The 21,512-nt window shown below is 46.6% G+C and overlaps 2 long non-coding RNA genes across 2 annotated transcripts in view; one reads left to right on the forward strand and one right to left on the reverse strand.

Moving 5' to 3' along the window:
- Window positions 1-10,966, forward strand: part of LOC138102812 (uncharacterized) — a 44,264-nt gene extending 33,298 nt beyond the window's left edge. The window contains exon 3 of the long non-coding RNA XR_011147555.1: window positions 10,575-10,966. This is a non-coding gene — a long non-coding RNA (uncharacterized lncRNA). The remainder of the gene's footprint in view (window positions 1-10,574) is intronic.
- Window positions 10,967-12,124: 1,158 nt separating this feature from the next.
- LOC138102811 (uncharacterized) lies at window positions 12,125-18,355 on the reverse strand. Its single transcript, XR_011147554.1, has 2 exons — window positions 18,133-18,355; window positions 12,125-12,650 (listed from the first exon to the last, which is right to left on the reverse strand). It is a non-coding gene; the product is annotated as an uncharacterized lncRNA (long non-coding RNA).
- Window positions 18,356-21,512: the final 3,157 nt, after the last annotated feature.

Consider the following 21,512-nt stretch of genomic DNA (forward strand, 5'->3'; position numbering starts at 1 on the left):
GGGTGCCCAAAGGTATGTTCCAGAGGAGTATAGAGACCAGGAGCTCCAAGTCTCTGAGGCCTACCCGCATCTAAAGGTATGCTCCTGGTGCAAATTGGTGAGTGCCTTATTAATTCAGTTTGATTATGAGGGCATTTATAGAATCCCCATGGGAGAGTTTGGGCCCTCATGATGCCTTGAGAGGCCTCCTAGAAAACAGACTGGACAGGAGTAAGGGAATAAAGGTAGGTATTTATTTGAAAGGCCTTCAAAGGTACACCCTGGGGAGCCAGAGGCTATTGCCAAGATGGACTCCAAGATGGAAAACAGGTCACGAGTTCTTCACTCTTTTATAGGTTTGGTTCATTTGCATAGCAGGGTTAATTCTCCAATTAAAGCTTAAGTTTTCCCCACAGCTTACCCCCCCTTTAGAGGCTCTTTGGTTTATACTTTTGGGCCTAGGACAGCCCAAGTGTCCTTGAAGAGCAGATCCAGAGAAGTTTTGTTGTGTCTACCTAGAACAAGAGCAGAAATTAACAGGCTACAAGAAAGTTCAGAGTCATGCACCAAGCAGTACAGAATATGAAAAATATAAAGGTTAAAACTTAAGGCATCATTTTCCCCCCTTTAGAGGCTTGACAAAGCCTCTATCTTGTAGAGACTCTATTCCAAATATTCTAAATATCTACTAATAATATGTGTCTAACAGCAGTATATCTCTATAAACAAGAATTATAATTACAATCATTATAAACAATCTTCAATTCAGGGTCAGTTTGGTAACCATGAAACCAGGGTGTGGAAGATACAATCAGCTTTGAATGCTATCCAATGAAAGATCTAAGTTAATTCTCAAATTGTAAACAAATTTTGTTGCTCTTTTCACTTCAGTTTACATGTCAATTATTAGTTTTGTATCCAAATGAATGTCTTTGGATATACTTTGGACTAGAATCATACGCAAAATTTAGTTCCAAACCTGAATCAGGGTTACCAACTGTGTAGATAATAAGCACAGGAAAAAAATCCTTTAAACTACATCATCTTCATTTGTATCAGTCTCTGTTTTCTCAGTTGTTTCAGGAGCAGAAGCCTTCTTAATTCTGGAGTAGTGAATCCAGTGTCCTTTGCCAGCGACATTGACTGCGGTGAGGGTGGTCAGCAAAATCTGGAATGGTCCTCTCCACTTGGCCTGTAGAGGATCACTGTCCCACCACTTGACATAGACCCAGTCTCCAGGCTGGTGTGTCCAGTCCTATGGGTCTGGATAACACGATGTAATTCTGGAGCTTCTGCAAAGTAGAACTTAAAGCCATTAGATATCACTGCAAATCAAGTTTTGCCCTCGTGAATTTCACCTGGAACATGTGGAATTTGATATGGCCTGCCATACAATATTTCATAGGGACTGATGTTATCCCTCCGCCTTGGTTGTATATGGATCCTCAGTAAAGCCATAGGCAAGGCCTGAACCCACGTCATGGATGTCTCTTGACAAATTTTGCTAATTTGTGCCTTAAGGGTCCCATTCATGCGTTTCACCTTACCGCTTGCTTGGGGTCTGTAAGGTGTGTGCTGATCCTAAGCAATTCCCAAAATCCGGCTAACCTCTTGAATCACATTTGCAACAAAATGTGGTCCTCTGTTCATGGACATACCCAAAGGAACCCCAAACCATGGTATTATATGATTAAACAAAACTTTCACCACCTCCTTGGCTGTGTTAGTGCAATAGGGGTAACGTTCAGGCCCTCCACTGAAGGTGTCAACCATTACCAGTATGTACCTGTATCCCTCTTTGCGTGGTAACTCAGCAAAGTCTATTTGCCAGTAATCTCCAGGAAGATCCCCTGCCTTTGTTACTCCTAACACAACTTTTTCCTCGTATCAGGAGTATTTTTGCAGCAGATTTCGCACTTGCTCACTACTGATTGTACAATATCTGTCATTCACTTTCCTATTACTACCTTTTTGAGATGTTTCAGAAGATTTTCAACCCCGAAATGTGTGCTTTCATGTTCTCTTGCAGCTAGCCCTCAAAGAATTAGAGGTGGGACTACAACCTGATTTGCGGGTTGTAGTGGTTTGGTCCAAAATACTCATTACTGTTTACCCTCTGTGAGATAAGAATTAGGAGAAAAGCAAAGCAGGCACAAAACTTGAAAGAATATAAAGAAGTTTATAGGAGAAAGTTTCACGTAGGATGTCTGGACTTCAGGCGGCTCTCTTGAAAGCTGTTTATTGCATAGGCAAAGTTACAGCATTTCAGGGGGTGGGTATCCAGAGCCAGCCCTACAGCTGTCAGCTACAGCTGTAGGCATACCTGAAGCCGCTTTCTGTTCAAGTTACAAAGCATTTTATACTTTTCTTTGCTGAGTATCTTAATACATGACAACCAATAAGCACCATACATAATACCTTTACATTTGCCTATAGCCTATCATAACTACTACCATTACCATATTATAGTCATTATTATCCAATCACAAGAGTAAGTTACAATTTAAGCTTACAGTGGAAAATTCTCAAACCTCTTTTCTTCTTGCTACATCAACATTTCTTGTTTGCCTGCCATATCTCTCTTTTTGGTAAAGACATGCTTCCTATTTACTTATGCTCTTCTTGGGACTCATTTACTTGGTGAAAAACATCTCTGTTTGTAGTCACATACCTTTGTCCTATTCATAAAAATTTCCTTCCAACTCATCTCCAACCTTTGCCTTCTCAGTTATTCAGTGATCACTGGTTCAGCAAAACATCTTTTACTCTATATCAAAACTTGCTTTCATTTCTATCTCATCCTCAGTTTCTACATTCAGAGATCTTTCTTCCAAGCCTACACATCTGTGAAACTTTCTCACCAAACTTTCATCCTCCCCAACAAAGTTTATTTATAGACCTAAAATTAGGAAAAGGAAAAGAAAAGAAAAGAAAAGAAAAGAAAAGAAAAGAAAAGAAAAGAGAAAAGAAAAGAAAAGAAAAGAAAAGAAAAGAAAAGAAAAGAAAAGAAAAGAAAAGAAAAGAAAAGAAAATCATATCACACCTTCAGAACACTTCTTCTCCCCCCACCTTTCTCCCTTCTCCCAGTGACAATGTAAAAAGACAACCCTTGAGATGTTCAGTCTGTTTACCACTTCCATAGTAGCCTTGTTCAGTTCATTTAGGAAGAGGAGCCTCTCTTGCCCATGCTATGGAGAAATTATCACAACAAGACAGCCGCTCAGGTTGGTTCTCTGCTCGCATCATGTGAGAGTCCCCCTCCCACCACTTGCAGCTTTTCCCACAACTGCTTTCGAGGGTCCAATCTTGAGCTACTGGGGTACAATTTTAAGGTGGAGCTGTCGAAACTGATCGTGATGAGGGTGTGGGTTCGGTAGTGCCCGGCTGGAGATGGACGGATGGAGACTAGAGATGTCTATAAGCAGGTCTTAGGAGCATGCAGTTTATTGCAAAGGGCGTGGGTACAGGGGCACTGCTTAGAGCTGCCAGCTGCAGCTCCAAGCAGGCCCAAGGTGTAGGAGAGAGAGAGATGAATCAAGAGAGCTAGAGCAAGAGGCTGAGAGCTAAGAGAGTAAAGAGCAAGAGAGTTACTAAGAGAGCTAAGAGCAAGAGCGTTACTAAGAGAGCGAGGTCCTTGTTACAATACAATAAATCATCTTCTGTAGTGAATATTCTAATTCTCACTAGCCAATCTAATACAAGGTACAAATCCTATAGCATTTACATACAGCCTATAAGAGTTCTTACATTACCATAGAGTGTTACATTTTTACTTCTAAAAACTACTCCTTGGACCCCTTCTGCTGAGCTAGTAGGGTCTGCTCTGACCCTTGGACCTGTCTGCAAGCAGAGGGTATTGTTCAATCAAGAGGGGATTACCTTCAGCCGGCTATACCATTGTTTTCTAGTTGTTCAGTAACTAAGACTCTATATCTCAAAGATGGCCTTCATTTCGATGTCGCTCACAGTTTTCATATTCCCAAAATCTTTTGTTAGGCAATCATATTTATAAGGCTTTCCTGTTTCATCTTCCCCAACAGGAGCCATTGAGAAACAAAACTTCTCTTTACCCATCTCTGGGAGCATTTTATCTCTAAGAACAGAGGCCCTCCTCCTTCCCTGGGAGCAAAGGCTCCTCCTCATCTTCATCTCTAGGACTATCTCTGGGAGCATCTCTAGGAACTGAGGTCTTCTCCTTTCAATTTGGTGCAAGACTCCTCATCACTTGCATCTCTCCCTGTTCAAACTTCTCATCAAATTACAGCTGCTTCAGCATCTGCTTATCTCAGCGCAGGTGCTTTTGCTTACAAGTACAAGTTGAACACTCCACCCCCCATGCCTTCATGAAATTACAACGGATACTCTGATACATCATAGCTTTACAACAGAATTTCAGCTTTAAGCATCTCCTGTTTCTTCTCCCTCAGGTTTTCAGCTCTTCACAGCACTAAAAGGGTTAATCCCACCTAGGCCTTGCAGCAGGAATTTTGTTTATTGCTGTTGATCACATGATCTTTGCCGGACAGCAGGGCAGCTTTCGGCTGAATCTTGGCAGAACTGGAGAGGGGGAGCCAGGCTACTCTGCCTGCACATAGCAGGGTGGGGTGGGGGGGGGGGGTTCCGCAGGTGGAACAGGGCCCATAGGCTCCAGGATGGCTGTGGCCTGGCCTGGCCTGGCCCGAGCAGGGCCTGGGCCAGGCCCGCTGGCCCCTGTACAGGGCCCCGCAGCTACCTGTCTGTAGATACAAAAATGCTGCTATCAAGGATTTTCTTGTTATTTTCTAAGTCTGTGAGAGACTTTTCTCTCTCACAGAAGAGGTAGCAGGGAATGTAAACAACCAAGCCACCTGCAACCTTGAAAAGTCTTGTTTATGGTATAGTAGAAAAATATTTTGACAATGGATGTTTTAGGATTTTAGCCAATCACCCCGAAGGGGTGGCTGGTCCTTTGTCCAATTAGACTATGAAGAAAAAAGTCTATAAAAGAGTTTGTAAAATAATTAAATAAATCAATCTTGATGTCAATTCCTGCCTGTTGGATCTCCTCCTCCTCCTCCCTATGGCTGTGGGACATGGTGATATACTGTAGGAACCAGGACTGCCGTAATACCTGTCCCCGCTCCGGAAACAAGACAGAGCTCTGCCCAGGGTTTGTCTATTCTTAAGTGTGGATCACAGAGGTGGTCAAAATTTTAAGTGGCTTAAAAAATTGTCCATATTCAAACTAGCCAGCTGTCAGGTTCTGTCAGGTCATGGGGGGAAGCTGTAAGTACTCCTTTGCGAGAACATCACTTCTGGGACTATGCTTTGGTAAGCCATGACACAGGTGTAACAGCCCATCCATTTTCTGTGATCTCAGCCTTAAGAAACTTAATTAACTTGTGGTCTGCCTGATCATATTTTAGGGTCAACCCGGAAGAATCAATCTTTTTTTTGTGGAATTACTGCAAGAATACCTTTTTCTGCAGCCCTTCTTGCTGTTTCATCAGCAAAGAAATTTCCCAATTCTGGAGTGGTTTTCCCTTTCTGGTGACCCCTACAATGCATGATGGCTACTTCTGTGGATTTTTTGATGCTCTCTAAGAGGGCAAGGATTTGTTCAGCGTGTTTGATCTGGTTAACTGGAGCATTCAACAGTCCTCTCTCCTTCCAGATGGCTCCATGGGCATGGACAACACTAAATGCATATTTAGAGTCAGTCCATATATTTACCTTCTTTCCTTCGCTCAGGTCTAGGGCCCTTGGCAGTGCAATCAGTTCAGCTTTCTGTGATGACACATCTGCTGGCAGGGTCTTCGCCTCGATCACCTTGTCCTGGGTGGTTACTGCATAACCTGTCATTCGTTTACCATTTCTCATGAAGCTGATCCTGTCTGTAAACAGCTCCCAGTCTGGGTTTCCTAGGGGTACATCCTTCAGGTCTGGTCTACTGGAATAGACCTCCTCGATTGTCTGCAAACAGTTATGCTCAGGCACATCATCAGTTAAGGTAGAGGACAGAAACATGGCAGGGTTAACAACAGAAGTTGTTTTCAGGGTAACATCATCCTGTTCTAACAGCAGTGACTGATATCTAAGCATTTGGTTGCTGGACACCCAATGTCTTCCTTTCTGTTCCAGTACTGCTGCTACTGCATGTGGCACATACACTACAGTGTGTTGTCCAAGGGTGAGTTTCTGGGCCTCTTGAATCAAGATAACAGTAGTTGCCACGGCCTTCAAGCACCCAGGCCACCCTTGGCTAACATTGTCCAGCTGTTTGGAATAATAGGCCACAGCCTTCCATTGGCTTCCGAGGCACTGTGCTAGTACGCCCATTGCCACATTAAGTCTTTCATGTGTAAAAAGCTCAAAAGGCTTAGCCAAGTCTGGTAAGCCCAGACCTGGAGTTTACATTAAAGAGTGTTTCAGCTGTTTAAATGCAGCCCTTGTGCTTTCAGTCCAAATTATAATGCCATTTTCAGCTGCTTTTATTGCTCCCTACAAGGGTTTCACCAACAACCCATAATTTGCTATCCACAACTGACACCAACCTACCATTCCCAGAAAAGCCTGCATCTCTCTCACGGAGTGGGACTCCGGAAGCCGGCAGATGGCTTCTTTCCATTCCTTGCTGAGCTGTTGGTGTCCACGGAAGATCTCAAGTCCCAAGTAAACTACTGATTCCTTGTCGATCTGCGCCTTGTCTTTGGAAACTCTGTATGCACTCTGCCCCAAAAAGTTTAACAAGCTTAGAGTGAATTGGATGCAGTCATCTCTGGTCTTAGCTGCAATCAAGATGTCATCAACATACTGAAGGATAACCCCTCCTGGGTCTTGTCTCCTCCAATCTTCTAATTCTTTTGCTAGCTGGTTTTTGAATATTGTCAGGCTATTCTTGAAACCCTGGGGTAAGACTGTCCAAGTAAGCTGACTTTTCCTCCTTGTTTCGGGATTCTCCCACTCGAAAGCAAAAATCTCCTGGCTGTTTTTATGCACAGGAATGCAGAAAAAGGCATCTTTTAGGTCCACAACAGTAAACCACCCTAATTCATCTGTCAGTGTGGTCAAAAGTGTGTATGGATTGACTACCACTAGGTGTATGTCCTCTGTAATTTTGTTAATTGCCCTCAAATCTTGGACTAACCGATAACTTTTACCATCAGCTTTCTTCACTGAAAGGATTAGCGTGTTATACCTGGACTCATATTGCACTAATAACCCATGCTGGTGGAATTTTTCGATTATAGGTGCTAGTCCTTTGCGACTAATTTTAAAGGATATTGTTTTTGCCTTACCGGTGTAGCTCCTGGTTTGAGTGCAATGCTCACTGGTTCTCCCTGTTTGGATCTTCCTGGAACATCACTGGACCACACAATTGGATTGACAGCATTTTTGACTTCAATGGGGAATTTGCCACATCTGTCCTGTATAAAAAGTGCAGCAACTTAGACAAATTTAGTTTCTGGAATGATAACTCGTATGCCCTCCCCTCTTTTAAATTTAATTTCGGTTTCCAATTTTTCTAACAAATCCCTCCCCAGCAATGGTTTTGGGGAGTTGGGCATATAAAGAAATTGATGAGTTACCCAGTGCTTCCCCAGTTTAAATTTCAAAGGTTGGAAGAAAGGCCATGTTTCAGTTACCCCTGTTGCCCCAAACACATGAACAGTTTCATGACTCAGTTTCCCTTTTAAAGTATTTAACACAGAATATGCCATGCTGGTGTCTACCAGAAATTCTATATCATCTTTCCCCAGCTTGGCTATAACCGAAGGCTCTGCTGGGGAGAAGCCTCTGGTCCCCATCATTCTGAGTATGAGTTTTGTTCTAATGGGAGCTATAGAACTGGGGGTGTCTTCTTCAGCATCAGACAGTCAGCTTTCCAATGCCCTTTCTTCTTGCAATAAGCGCATGTGTCTTTGTCCCTAGGGGTAGAGGCTTTCTTAGATGACTTTTCCTGGGTATCCTTCTTCCTGGGACAGGGTTTACCTTTGTCACTGGAGTCTCTTTCTTGAAACACTCTCCAGGCTACTTCTAACAATTTATTCATGTCTTGAACCCCTTCTAACTTTTGCAACTTTCTTCTTATATCGTTTGAAGCCTGACCCATAAACAAATAAGCCAGATCATTTCCCCCTTCCACTGTATCAGGATTTATGTTTGTGTATTTGGTAGCAGCTTCTCTTAACCTCTTAAAAAAATCAGTAGGAGTTTCATTAGGACCTTGCTTCACTTCATAAAGCTTTGCCCAGCTGAGAGCTTTAGGGACACCATGCTTTAACCCATATACTATGAGATCTTGATACCGTTTTAATCTTTGCATTTCTGCTGGCACATTTGGGTCCCACCTTGGATCATCCGTTGGAAAAATTTTTGTGACCGTACCTTGGAACGTCCCGCTAGCTATGCCTAATTCCACAGAGTCTGTAATAGCTTTGTTTACCATCTGTCTTTCAGTGGGATCAAGCAATGTCTCTATTATAGCTGCCAAATCACTCCAGTCAGGGTTCTGTGTTTGAATTGCTCTTTGTATCAAAGTAGCAACTCTGTCTGGATTTTCTTTATATTTTCCCACTGTACTCTTCCATTGTTCTAACTCTATGAGGGAGTACGGAACCTTCACATAGATTGGCCCTTGATTACCTGCAGCCTGTCTCAGAGGGGCTTGCAAAACTGGCTCCCTTTTTGCTCTGGTCCATTTAGCAATTGGGCTTCGCTCCCTTATTGCTTTTCTTGCTATCTTTCTCCTCTTTCGCCTGCTTAAAGCAGCTATCTCATCTTCCTTTTCAGAGGAACTGCCAGAGTGAGAGGGTTGTGTCAGGTCTGCCCCGGCCTGTTCTGGTACCTGGTATCACTGTCAGGGACCTGCTCTGTGGCAGGGAAAGGGCAGTGTCCCTGGGCCTGCTTGCTTCGATGACCTCATCCTCTAAGCCAACTGCTCGGCACACGGCATTGTCATGGAGACTCCAACGCCTGGGAGAGGAAGGAACGCCACCTCCCCTGCGGGAGGTTCCCTCCCTGCCCTCCTGGCGGAAAGCCTTGCCTCCCGGCTCCACCTCTAAGGGCGATGCCATAGGCTGCACATGCTGGCTGTCCCCACCCCTTAGCTTCTCCGCTCCTGGTGGGACCAAAGGGGAGGGGGGAGAGAGAGACCCGGGCTTCTGGGCAGAAGCCACTGAAGACACAAACACCTTCCAGAGCCGCCACGGCCAGTCTTCACCCTCTTTTAGATGCGGCCCTGTCAGAGCCTGCGTCGCAGCCGGGAAGTCCCCTGGGTCCGTGGGAGGTGGTGGGGGCAGCCAGTCCGCCTCCCCCTTTTCCTTTTTCACTGGCCGGAACCATTTTAAAGCTGCCTCTCCTCCCCCGCCCCCCCCACCCCCGGGACCCACGTCAGCTGAGAAGGAGGAGGAGGAGGGAGAGGGGGAGGAGGAGGAGGAGGAGGAGGAGGAGGAGAAGGAGAAGGAGAAGGAGAAGGAGAAGGAGAAGGAGAAGGAGAAGGAGAAGGAGAAGGAGAAGGAGAAGGAGAAGGAGAAGGAGAAGGAGAAGGAGAAGGAGGGCCCAATCTCAAGATGGGAGCTATTAAATATTACCGCAGGCCTGGTTCCTACGGTATATCACCGTATCCCGCAGCCATAGGGAGGAGGAGGAGAGAAGATCCAGCAGGCAGGAATTGACATCAAGATTGATTTATTTAATTATTTTACAAACTCTTTTATAGACTTTTTTCTTCTTAGTCTAATTGGACAAAGGACCAGCCACCCCTTGGGGGTGATTGGCTAAAATCCTAAAACATCCATTGTCAAAATATTTTTCTACTATACCATAAACAAGACTTTTCAAGGTTGCAGGTGGCTTGGTTGTTTACATTCCCTGCTACCTCTTCTGTGAGAGAGAAAAGTCTCTCACGGACTTAGAAAATAACAAGAAAATCCTTGCTAGCAGCATTTTTGTACCTACAATTAAATCCATCTCCATGTCTTCCCCTTTTGTCAGGTCCAACATAGACTTCTTAACCTTTTTCTCTTTTTTCTTTAAAAACAGTATATGCTCTTTTTTAGATATTTGTAACGTAGATGCAGCCAAGAAAAGCTTTGCATACTCTAATTCTAAGAAACAGTGATCTCTTTGATGATACGATATTAAACTCAGTATCAATTCTTGTTGGGGTTTTAGGAGTTCTTCTGTTTTCTTTTTCTCATAAAGAATTTTCCCCATACATGTTGCCAGGGGGACGAATTACTGGGTGCTTAAGGAAAACAAAAGACCTGGCCCCGGGGGGGGGGGGGGGGGGGGGTGTCCATCTGGCTACTCTTTTTCACCTGGGCTTGTGGGCTGTTAGCTCCCGGCGTTTGGATGGAGAGAGAGGCTGGAAGGAATTCGTCAGCACTGAACACTTCTGCTTTTTCGGCTGCCTTCCTTCCTTCTACCGGAGAAACCCTGGGATTCCCAAGCCCGCCTTTCCCTGCCCTGCTGGGAGCTGGGCTGCGACCGCCCTGCCCCCGTCGCTGCTTTGAGCCTTTGCTACTCTGTAGCCCCACAAACCCTGCCTACTGAGACCTCTGGGGGGTTTCTGCTGCAGCCCTGGAGTTTGATACATCTCATCTGCCACGCAGGATTTGTGCTCGTCCCTGCTGTTCCAGCCTGCTGTTCCTGAGCATCCGGCCGGACACCGGGATCGGCTGCCCAGGGGGTTTGTGAAGCTTTTCTTCCATCCCTTCCCGGGATCCCAAGCCGCCATTGCCGCGTGCTCCCCAAGCTTGCTCCAGAGCGCCTCCTGCAGCTGTGGGGGGAACCATCGCACCTGCCCTGCTCACCAGGAGCCGCCAGCACCCCTGCTGGCTGTGAACGGAACTGCACCGAAGGGGAAAGGGCCTGACAGCTGAGAAGGCTGGCACTGGGTTTGTGGTTCTGTTTGCTGTTACTGCCATACTTACTGTTGTTTGTTTGCCTTGTTGTACACACACACATATATATAATAGTAAAGAACTGTTATTGCTATTCCTCATATCTTTGCCTGAAAGCCCCTTAATTTCAAAATTATAATAATTCAGAGGGAAGGGGGTTGCATTTTCTTTTTCATTTCAAGAGAGACTCCTGCCTTCCTTGGCAGACACCTGTCTTTCAAACAGAGACAGATCTTGGCGCCCAACCGTGGGGCCTGAGGGCATCAAGAGAAAGGGGTGAAAAAGGAATAACAGCTCCTGGATAACTTAATTTTGTGTGCTGCATATAGGAACCTTGTTAGGCAGCACTATGTGGTCTAGTTTACCCTGGTTCGGGTGGCAGGTGGTCGTGGCTATATTCTTCCCCTTTGCAGCTCCTTACCTAAACATGGGTCCTCTGACTATGGCTACCATTGCTGTTATCCAGTTTGCACTATGGGTCAAGAAGGTGAGGAATTCATGGGCTTTTATCTTGCTCTGGAATGTGGGCACATGGATAAAGGGCTATCACACACTAAGTGCATGTTTTTGGGGTTATGTTAAAAATGGTACTTTCTGTGAGGAAATGACACCAGGGGAAGTTTTCTCCCAACCCCTCAACCAGTTCTTTGGGCCCACCCCACCAATTTTTGAAGGGTTTAGATTTCCTCTGGATACTAACCAAGTGGTGCTGATAAGCCTACTCTATTTAGCACTCAGAGACAAGTTGAGATTGACTTGGATAACTACACAGACACTGGCCCCAGAGACTAGAGATCCTACCCCAGAGCCTGATCCTGCCCCAGAACCTGACACGGCCCCAGACACTAGAGATCCATTCCCAGAGCCTGACCCTGCCCCACAGCCTGACACTGCCCAAGAGCCCACCTCAGAAATGAACCACCCAGATTTAGTGGGGGCACTGGTGAAGGAGATGCACAAGATGTGGCAGGTGCTGCAGAGGGAATACACCTCCCCAGCTAGTGGTAAACCCTCTCCCTGCCCCGAAGGGGGAGAGTCTGATGGTGCAGCAGCAGAACCCACGGATGTTACAACCGTCCAGGCTCCAGCTGAACCACAAGGGCAATCACAGCCAGCGGCAGTCGCCCCTGTGCAAAGGAGGAAGTATAAGACCAAATCAGTATGCCCAGTTAATGATGATGGGGAACCAGGGCCCTCGCAACCAGCAGGAGAGTCAGAACCTGAAATCATCACTGTGAAAAACGAGGTTCACTCTCCTGTGAGAATTTAAAGGGTTTAATATAAAGACAATAAGAGACACATAAAATAAAGCAAAGGGGTAACGGCCGGGTACCTTGGCGCTCTGCCAAGAGCACCCCTGATGCTAGAGGTGAGTCCTTTTTATACCATTTTTACTGTCTGTTCTCTATTAATATTAAAACTTTTCCCGGAGCTGTTCTGCATGGCCACTCCTTGGTTCCGCCTTTTTAGAGCATGCGTAGTCTTCTGCCTTGCGGTTTTATTTCTTTTGATTCTTGGGGTTGGGCCCGCTAGGTAAGAGTCGATGGTAGGGTGGATCTCTTAATTCTCCAGACAGTCAGGGCTGATTGCAGCTTTGGGCCTCTTCGTCTCTCCGGGTAGAGTGGTGATAACGGCTCTCGGACTCTCCTGGCCTCCTGTTCTCCGGGCGGAGTAGCCTTTAGGCCCTTTTGTTCCCTGGACAAAGTGTTGATTAGCAGCTCCTTGGGCCTCATGCTCTGTTCGTTTGGAGGCTATCTTACTTGCTCACACTTGCTAACATTCCTGCTAAAAAGAGAGAAAACTACATCCACACAGCAAAAAGCATTTCTAACATTATATAATATAATATAATATATATATAGATATAATATCTACCCTTGTACTTTGCGAGAAGCCAGTATTATAATATATGTTTATAACAATCACTGAGTCCGTGTTGTACGACAAGAATGCGAAAAGACATTGTGCAAAGGGGGCGTGAGGCTTATACAACTTGGTTACTTTGGGTTTGGGACCTTATGGGCACAGGCGTGCAACTGGATAGTGGTGAGGCAAGGTATTTGGGATCATTGACCCAGGACCCGGGTGTGGACCAGATATTTGTGAGCGAGTGTAGTGGTTTGGTCTAAAATACTCATTACTGTTTATCTTCTGTGAGACAAGAATTAGGAGAAATGCAAAGCAGGCACCAAACTTGAAAGAATATAAAGAAGTTTATTAACAGACCTAAAAGAAGAAAAGAAAAAAAAAAAAATATACCACCTTCAGAACTCTCCTCCTCCCCCCACCTTCCTCCCTTCTCCCACTGACAATGTAAAAAGACAACGCTTAAGATGTTCAGTCTGTTTACCACTTCCATAACCTTGTTCAGTCCATTTAGAAAGAGAAGTCTCTTTTTGCTCGTGCTATGAAAACAGTATCACACTGAGACAGCCACCCACTTCCAAATATTGTTCAGTCCATTTAGGAAGAGGAGTATCTCTGCTCGCGATGTGAGTCCCTTCCCCCGACTTGCAGCTTTTCCCGCAACTGCTTTCGGGGGTCCACTCTTGAAGTTTTTTGGGGTACAATTTTAAGGTTGAGCCATTCAGAAACAAAAAAACAGAGGCCCTTCTTCCCTGGGAGCAAAGGGTCTTCCTCATCTTCATTGTTAGGACTATCTCTGGGAGCATCTCTAGGAATTGAGGTTTTTCTCCTTTCCCGTTTGGAGCAAAAGTCCTCATCTGGTTCATCTGGTTCATCTCTCTCTGTCCAAACTTCTCATGAAATTACAGCTGCTTCAGCATCTGCCTATTGCTTACAAGTTGAACACTCCACCCCCCATATCTTCATGAAATTACAACAGGATACTCTGATATATCATAGCTTCACAACAGACTTTCAGCTTTAAGCATCTCCTCTCTCTCTTCCCTCAGGTTTTCAGCTCTTCACAGCAATAAAAGGGTTAATCTCACCTTGGCCTTGCAGCTGTGTGGCTTATCGCTGTTGGTCACCTGACCTCTGCCGGACAGAGGTGCCGCTTTGCTGAAATCTTGGCTGCAGTGGGGGGGGGGGGGGGGGGTTCCGAGCCGCTCTGGCTGCCCACGGCAAGGCAGTGGGGGGGGGGGGGTTCCACGGCTGGAACAGGCCCATGGCTCCAGGCTGGCCGTGGCCCTGCCCAGCCTGGCCCAAGCAGGGCCGGCCTGGCCGGGCCTGCTGGCCCCCGCACAGGGCCCACAGCCACCTGTGCCAGCGCCGGAAACGAGAGAGAGCTTGGGGGGGAGTTTGTCTATTCTTAAGTGTGTATCACAGAGGCGGTCACAACTTTAAGTGGCTTAAAGAATTGTCCATATTCAAACTGGCCAGCTGATAGGTTCTATCAGGTCCCAGAGGAAGCTGTAAGCACCCCTTAGCAAGGACATCCCTTCCGGGACTATCCTTGCTAACCTATGACAGGGAGCCAGGGCCCCTTTCTCTCTGGGAGCGGCTCTTAACGAGTGTGAGAGAAAGGTTCGTTCATAAAGAGAGAATGCAGGAGTACCATCATAGAATGCAATGGAAGACACTTGAGGAAGGGATCCAACAGCTAAGAGAGGTGGCAGTATTAGAGGTACTCTTTGGGAAGGATGGACAGCATGATAATGACCCCGATAAGGTCAAGTGCACAGGGCAGATGTTGTGGAACCTGGCAAAGCTAGGGCCACAGCAATACACCACCTTCATTGCAACAATTAATGCAGAGGACAACCGAGAAACAGTGGGCTCTGTTGCCAACAAGCTTGGAAATTATGACAGTATGGTCAATGGCCCGCTGAAAGCTCATGTCTCTGCCATGGTTAAGGACCTCAAAGAGGAATTTAAAGAGGAGATTAGGGGGATGAGGGAGGAGATGAGGAAGATCAGTGTTGCACCAGTGCGTGTCACAGGCCCCCAAGTTAGAGCCCGATGTCCCCTGGCTAGAGAGGGAGGGAACACCCCACGAGCTGAGCTGTGGTTTTTTCTGTGCGACCATGGGGAAGACATGAGAAGGTGGGATGGGAAACCCACTTCTGTCCTGGCAGTGCAGGTGCGTGAACTCAAGGAGGGAGACACTAACCGAGGGGGTTCTGCTAAGATGAAAGTAGCTTCAGCCTCCCGTGACCGAGCTGCCAGGTATTACAGAAGGGAGGATGATATGTCGGATCCCCTTGAAGGTACCTCGAGAATGTACGCCCAGGGGAAGAATGATAACCAGGGCTAGAGGGGCCCTGCCTCTAGCCAGGAAGAGGCATGGGAGAACCGGGTTTTTTGGATGGTGTGGATCCGATGGCCTGGCACATCAGAGCCACAAAAATATGATGCATTGGTTGATACTGGCGCACAGTGTACTCTAATGCCATCAGGGCATGTGGGGGCAAAATCTGTTGTAGGAACCCAGAGTGCCAAGAATATTTCTCTGCCTGTTTTGAAGGGTTTTTACCCCCCTGAACAACACTGTTTTAACCTCCAACCTTGGAAAAAACTGCCTACGATCAGACAAGAACTAGAAAATACAATGGTGTGAATTAGGTGATAGACTACTATGTAAGATTGTCACAGGGCGAAAAATTTAGAGGTTTTAGGCTTCTCTTTGTAGTAAATAGATAAGAGCAAAAAACACCAAAATGGAGGATTGTTGTTGTTCTCCAAACCTTCTTCTTCTTCTTCTACTACTCCATATTCTGCAGTAAAAGTAATTTGGAATGATTGGACAAAGATTTCTGCAGTTCCTGGCCATTTTACTGAATTATTGGTAGGAAAGCAAAAATAATATACGTTTCTAGTAACCATTGGTTAAATTATCTTTAAAAGGCTGTGTAAATCTTGATAAACACACACTTCTCTCCTTCTTTCACTGCCCTATGTTATGCCTGGGTGTCATGGGTTAGCAAGCATAGTCCTGGAAGTGATGTTCTTGAAAAGGGGTGCTTACAGCTTCCTCTATGACCTGATAGAACCTATCAGCTGGCCAGTTTGAATATGGACAATTCTTTGAGCCACTTAAAATTGTGACCGCATCTGATACACACTTAAAAATAGTAAACCCCGAGGCAGAGGCTCGGTCTCGTTTTGGGTGCTGGTACAGGTGGCTGCTGGCCCCGTATGGGGGCCAGCGGGTGCAGCCCAGGCCCCCCTCGGGCCATGCCGGGCTGGGTCACAGCCATCCTGGAGCCGATGGACCCTGTTCCACCTGTGGAACCCCCCCAGAGCAGGGCTGTGGGCAGCCGGAGTGGCTTGGCTCCCCCCCCCTCCACTTCGGCCAAGGCCAAGATTTCAGCGAAAGCTGCACTGATGTCTGGCAGAGGTCATGTGACCGACAGTGATAAGCAACAATCCAGCTGAAAGGCCGAGGTGAGATTAACGCTTTTAGTGCTGTGAAGAGCTGAAAACCTGAGGGAAGAGAAAGAGGAGATGCTTAAAGCTGAAATTCTGTTGTGAAGCTATGATATGTCAGAGTATCCCGTTGTAATCTCATGAAGATATGGGGGATGGAGTGTTCAGTTCAACTTGTAAGCAAAAGCACCTGCGCTGAGATAGGCAGATGCTGACGCAGCTGTAATTTCATGAGAAGTTTGGACAGGGAGAGATGGACCAGATGAGGACTTTTGCTCCAATTGGGAAAGGAGAAAACCTCAGTTCCTAGAGATGCTCCCAAAGATTTCTTAGAGATGAAATGCTCCCAGAGATGGGTGAAGAGAACTTTTGTTTCTGAACGGGTCAACCTTAAAATTGTACCCCAAAAACTTCAAGAGTGGACCCTCGAAAGCAGTTGTGGGAAAGCTGCAAGTCATGGGAAGGGACTTGCATGTGAGCAGAGAGACTCCTCTTCCTAAATGGACTGAACAAGGTTATTATGGAAGTGGTAAACAGACTGAACATCTCAAGGGTTGTCTTTTTACATTGTCACTTGGAGAAGGGAGAAAGGTGGGGGGAGGAGAAGAGTTCTAAAGGTGTATAATATTTTTTTTTCTTCTTTTAGGTTTGTTAATAAACTTCTTTATATTCTTTCAAGTTTTGTGCCTGCTTTGCATTTCTCCTAATTCTTATCTCACAGAAGATAAACAGTAATGAGTATTTTGGGCCAAACCACTACACTAAATTGGTGTTTCTGCCAGGTTTCAAGCCTACTGGGTCACGCTAGTGACTCTGTTTCTCTGATAAGACTTAATAAACAACTATCTGGCAGCAGTGAAACTCCAAGAAAGTCTCTGTTTGTTTCTCGAACTCCTTGCAAGGGCTTTTAAAACTCCCTCTCCTATCAGGAGAGATTTGATTTACGGCACGGTTCAGTGTCAATTGGTGCTCTATGTTCGGCCTCATTGGAACAAAGCAAGCCAGGACGTTTTGGATGGCAGCGCGCAACTAGAAACAGAAGAAAAAAAAAACTGGGGTCGGCTTTGAAACTCCAGGATCTCCTAGCCTTGGTCGACAGGGGGGAGGAGGAGCTGTGAACTGCTGGACGGAACACAGACCAGGATTTCATGAGCTGATAACAACCATCTAAAACACGGTGAGCTGTCCAAAACTTGACCAAATAGCAAATTATGGGTGCAGTTCCATCCCAGGCCAAGGCAAATGTAATACATAGTTTTGAAAACCTAGTTCGTAACCATCCCTTACCAGCATCTAGAAAAGAAATACGTAATTTGCTATCCTGGGTGAAAAAATAGTTTCCAGATGCAGTAATTGGAGATTTGTATTTACCATCTTTTTGGGAGAATGTTAATTCTATTCTATACCATTACGCGAGTCTAAGAGATGAAACGGCTCAGAAATTAATACCGCCAGCTAGAGTAATTTATGAAACACTTCTAGAGCTGGCACCTCCTACTTCTCCCACAGACGAGCTGTTTAAAACTCCCGCGGAGAGCTCGCTGACACCCGTGCAAACAGCGGGAGATTTTAAAACCCCGCTTGCACCCTTCCCACCCTCAGAGACGGGCGGAAAACGCGATGTTCGTGCAAAAGTCCCCGAGGTTCCTAGAAAAAGCGATTATCCATCCCTGCAGGCACTGCAGGCGGCGGGGAGGGGGGGCGCAGCCATTCCGGAGGCAGAATGGGAATTTTTACCGGACCCGAAATTACAACTTTTTGGTCGGTCCAAGCGAGGAACATGATACAGCAATTTTAGAGTTCCCTTCACGGGCGCATGCCCGGGGGGGAGGGGGATCCCCGACCGTCTCCCTGAAGACGGAGTCTGCCTCGGAGGGCGTGGTTTCCATCATGCCCAAACCACCCATTACACCACAAGACAGGGGGCGATCTGTACCTCCCGAACTCGGGGTCCTTCCGTCAGATGAACTATGCGCGCAGCCAAGGGCGGTCCCGGAGCTTCCATCTAGCCCTCCCGCTACCCCCACGCAGCACGGATTCACAGCCGCTTCCGCGTTTGAACTGCCCGGCGCGGCGGCGGCGCCTGCTTCTGACATCATCAGCCCCGCCGCTGCTGATTCTGCTTTACTTCTGCATTCCGGAGGCTTCGCTTCCATGCCTGCGCCGCGCAGCATAACCCCCCCCCGTCCTCAGATACCGCGGTTACCCCAGCAACGCCGCTCGCGACTCAAGCCACTCCTAGCCCTGCACCTAGCCCTAGCCAGGGCGTCAGCCACACCCCTAGCTCCGGCCAAGCTGCACCCCCGGTCCCCGGCCCCAGCGTTTCTAGTACCAGGCCGGCCCCACCCCCGATCCCACCTGCTACCCCTGCGCGGCTGCCAGACACGGACGCCTCAGCTGCTACGCCAGCACCGCCAGTAGACACAGCACCTCCGGCCAGCGCTGTAATTCCATCAGCTACTGCAGCTCCATCGTACATGCCTTCAGCGGCTGCGGCTCCCACCGGCTCTGCATCAACAGTGCCCCTGTCTTCACCGCAGCCAAGGCCAAGGGCATACAGCCAAGGCATTTCAGCAGCTACTCTGTCAGCATCACGTGTACCCCCCCCATCCCTCTGACAACACCACTCAGAGAATTATCACGACAATCACACAATATTAAACCATATCTCCCACACGTCTTCAGCGAAACAAGATCTGTTCTATCTCCAGAAGAGAAGGTGGACTTCTTCAATTATATGCTAACTCCTCTTCCACCACAGCAGGATGCACCACGTATTATCCCTACTAAAAGGGAAGTCTCGGAGCGAAACGTACTGTTGGGGCCCTCCCCCCTGCCATGTAGTCCTGGGAGAGGGGCCCTGGTGGGGAGACATGGGGTTTCCCTAGCCCCTGGTCAGTCTCATTCCCCATTGGTTGTTTTGTGTTCCCCTGCGCAGGCAAGGACCCTCGGGTCCCATGATTGCCTCAGTTCCTGGGCAGATCCTCAGCCATGTGGCTGGGAAAATAAACATCTCCCTGAAGCATCCATCAAGAATCGGTCCATATATATTTCTTTTCCACGGGCCTTGTTGTCTGATATACGTGTTGCAGTATCCGCACTGTAACGTACCAATTCAAGCACATTCTTCTCGAACTTCTCAGGGATGCTCAGCTGATTTTATGGGACTTTTTCATCCTCAAGTGCCTGTTCAGGACCTCAGTTGGGAGAATATGGTGACCATCACAGCTTCAGAAGGCATTCCTATATCTTCTCAAGCTTCATCTCATTTTTTTATGATGAGCAGTACAACTCCAACTTTTTGCATGCCTCCTTCAAGGCTTTGAGTTCCACAACAACAGGCATCTGATCCCTCATTCTTCCACCGTCGCCTTCAGCTTTTGGATGACTTAGTTTGTCATCTTAATTTCCGACTCAAAGAATGTGCAAGAGATTATCTACCTCAAGAGGTTGGTGCACTGGGTCCCCAGCCCTCACCCATCCCGCATGGTGGCAATACCCTGTCCAAATCCACTGTACCCTCTCCTCCCGTGTCCAGATCACAGCCACCTGCGATGGCAGGTTCAGCCACTCCTCATTTATTACCTTACAGTGCATGACCACGAATACCCTCCCCTATTCCTCATCCAGGAGGGGGAGAAGAAGATAGAATGCATGGATTCTTCAGTGAGGAAGAACCTGCATCCTCTCAAGCTGCAAGTCCACGGAATGCTGGTATGGACATGGTTTCACCCAACAAATATGTTTCAAAAGATACATCTGTTACAACAGACTGGCCAAGTATTAGTAAAAAAGGACTCAAAGACATTGATTTTAATATGGCCGAAACAGATAGTATTGTAATGCCAGTTACGTATTCCAGACAAAATCAAAATCCTCCTGTATGGCAACCTATGGATCATCAAGTCATCAAAGATTTAATGGATGCAGTAAAGAATCATGGACTGGGAAGTCCATACTTCAAACAACTTTTGAGAGGCACATTTAACAATTATGATTTGGTACCTTTTGATTGTAGAAGTATTGCCTCAACAATTTTTACAGATGCACAACTCCTGCTATGGGATGCAAGATGGAGAAGAGCACTTCGTGAGCTGAGAGAAAAATATGCAGGAGGACCACATGCAGCTCTCACATTAGAGCAATTGGCTGGTGACGAACTTCATGCTAGACCAGAAGATCAGGCAGTGGTTTTACCTTGAAATGTGCTTATAGATATCAAAGAAGCAGCGCAAAAAGCAATCTTACAAATTCCACCAACTGGAACTCCAGAAGGCATTTACACAGAAATAAAGCAAGGTCTTGCTGAAACTTTTACCTCATTTGTCGATCGCCTTATGCAAGACTTGGACAGACAAGTCAGTGATGATGAGGCAAAACCATATCTGCTACGAGGTCTTGCTTTTGCAAACACTAATGCAGAGTGCAAACGTATAATCAGTGCTATGCCTGGTCAACCGACCATAGCTGAAATGATAGAAGCATGCAGTAAGGTGGGCACACCTCAGCATGTTGCAACAGTCCAAGCAAATGCTTTTGGACAAGAACTTGGAATACTTCTTAAAGAGCAAGTAGCAGCGTTTCGTTCAGATCTACAACGAAGTAACTCCACAGAAGTGATGGCTGCAGAATTCACTGGGGGACCATGCCTTAAATGTGGAAAATATGGACACATGAAAAAGCATTGTCCAGGACCTGGAAAAAATGTGAAAGCGTCAGGTCTCTGTCCAAGATGTAGTAGAGGAAGGCATCATGCCAATCAATGTCGCCCCAGAACATATGTGGATGGGAATCTTTTACCTCTTCCGAAAAACTTGAAAAGGAGCGCGGGACGCCAACGTGCTACGACACAAGTGATGGCGATGGCTCAATCTGTAATCCCACAGGGAACACAGTTATTGGGGAAGGTCAATCAAACTCCATCGATCGGACCATCTGTAGATTCCCCAGCGACCCAGAATTGCTACCACCAGGGGTGCAATGCGAATTGGCAGCTTCCAAATTAGTAAGTTTTATGAATGAAAGTCATGCAGTGATACCCACAGCGGTCACTGGAACATCTTGGAAGAGACAAGACTTTTTAACAGTAGGCAAGGAAAGATGTAGCATCATAGGGCTTGTTGTTTTTCCATCAATTGTTTCAGCAGATCAAAATGAAGAGCTAACAGTTTTGGCTCAACCTTTACGTCCTCCACTGGTTATTCCAAAAAATACTCCAATAGCCAAGGCTATTGCCTTACCATCTCATACAACAGAACTGATCATGCTAGTGACCAATCAACAAGCTTCACTTGGCATTGAAGACGTGGACATTCA

The sequence above is a fragment of the Aphelocoma coerulescens genome (genome assembly GCF_041296385.1).
Source record: "Aphelocoma coerulescens isolate FSJ_1873_10779 chromosome W unlocalized genomic scaffold, UR_Acoe_1.0 ChrW_unloc_scaf_2, whole genome shotgun sequence".
In the NCBI taxonomy this organism is placed as follows: domain Eukaryota; kingdom Metazoa; phylum Chordata; class Aves; order Passeriformes; family Corvidae; genus Aphelocoma; species Aphelocoma coerulescens.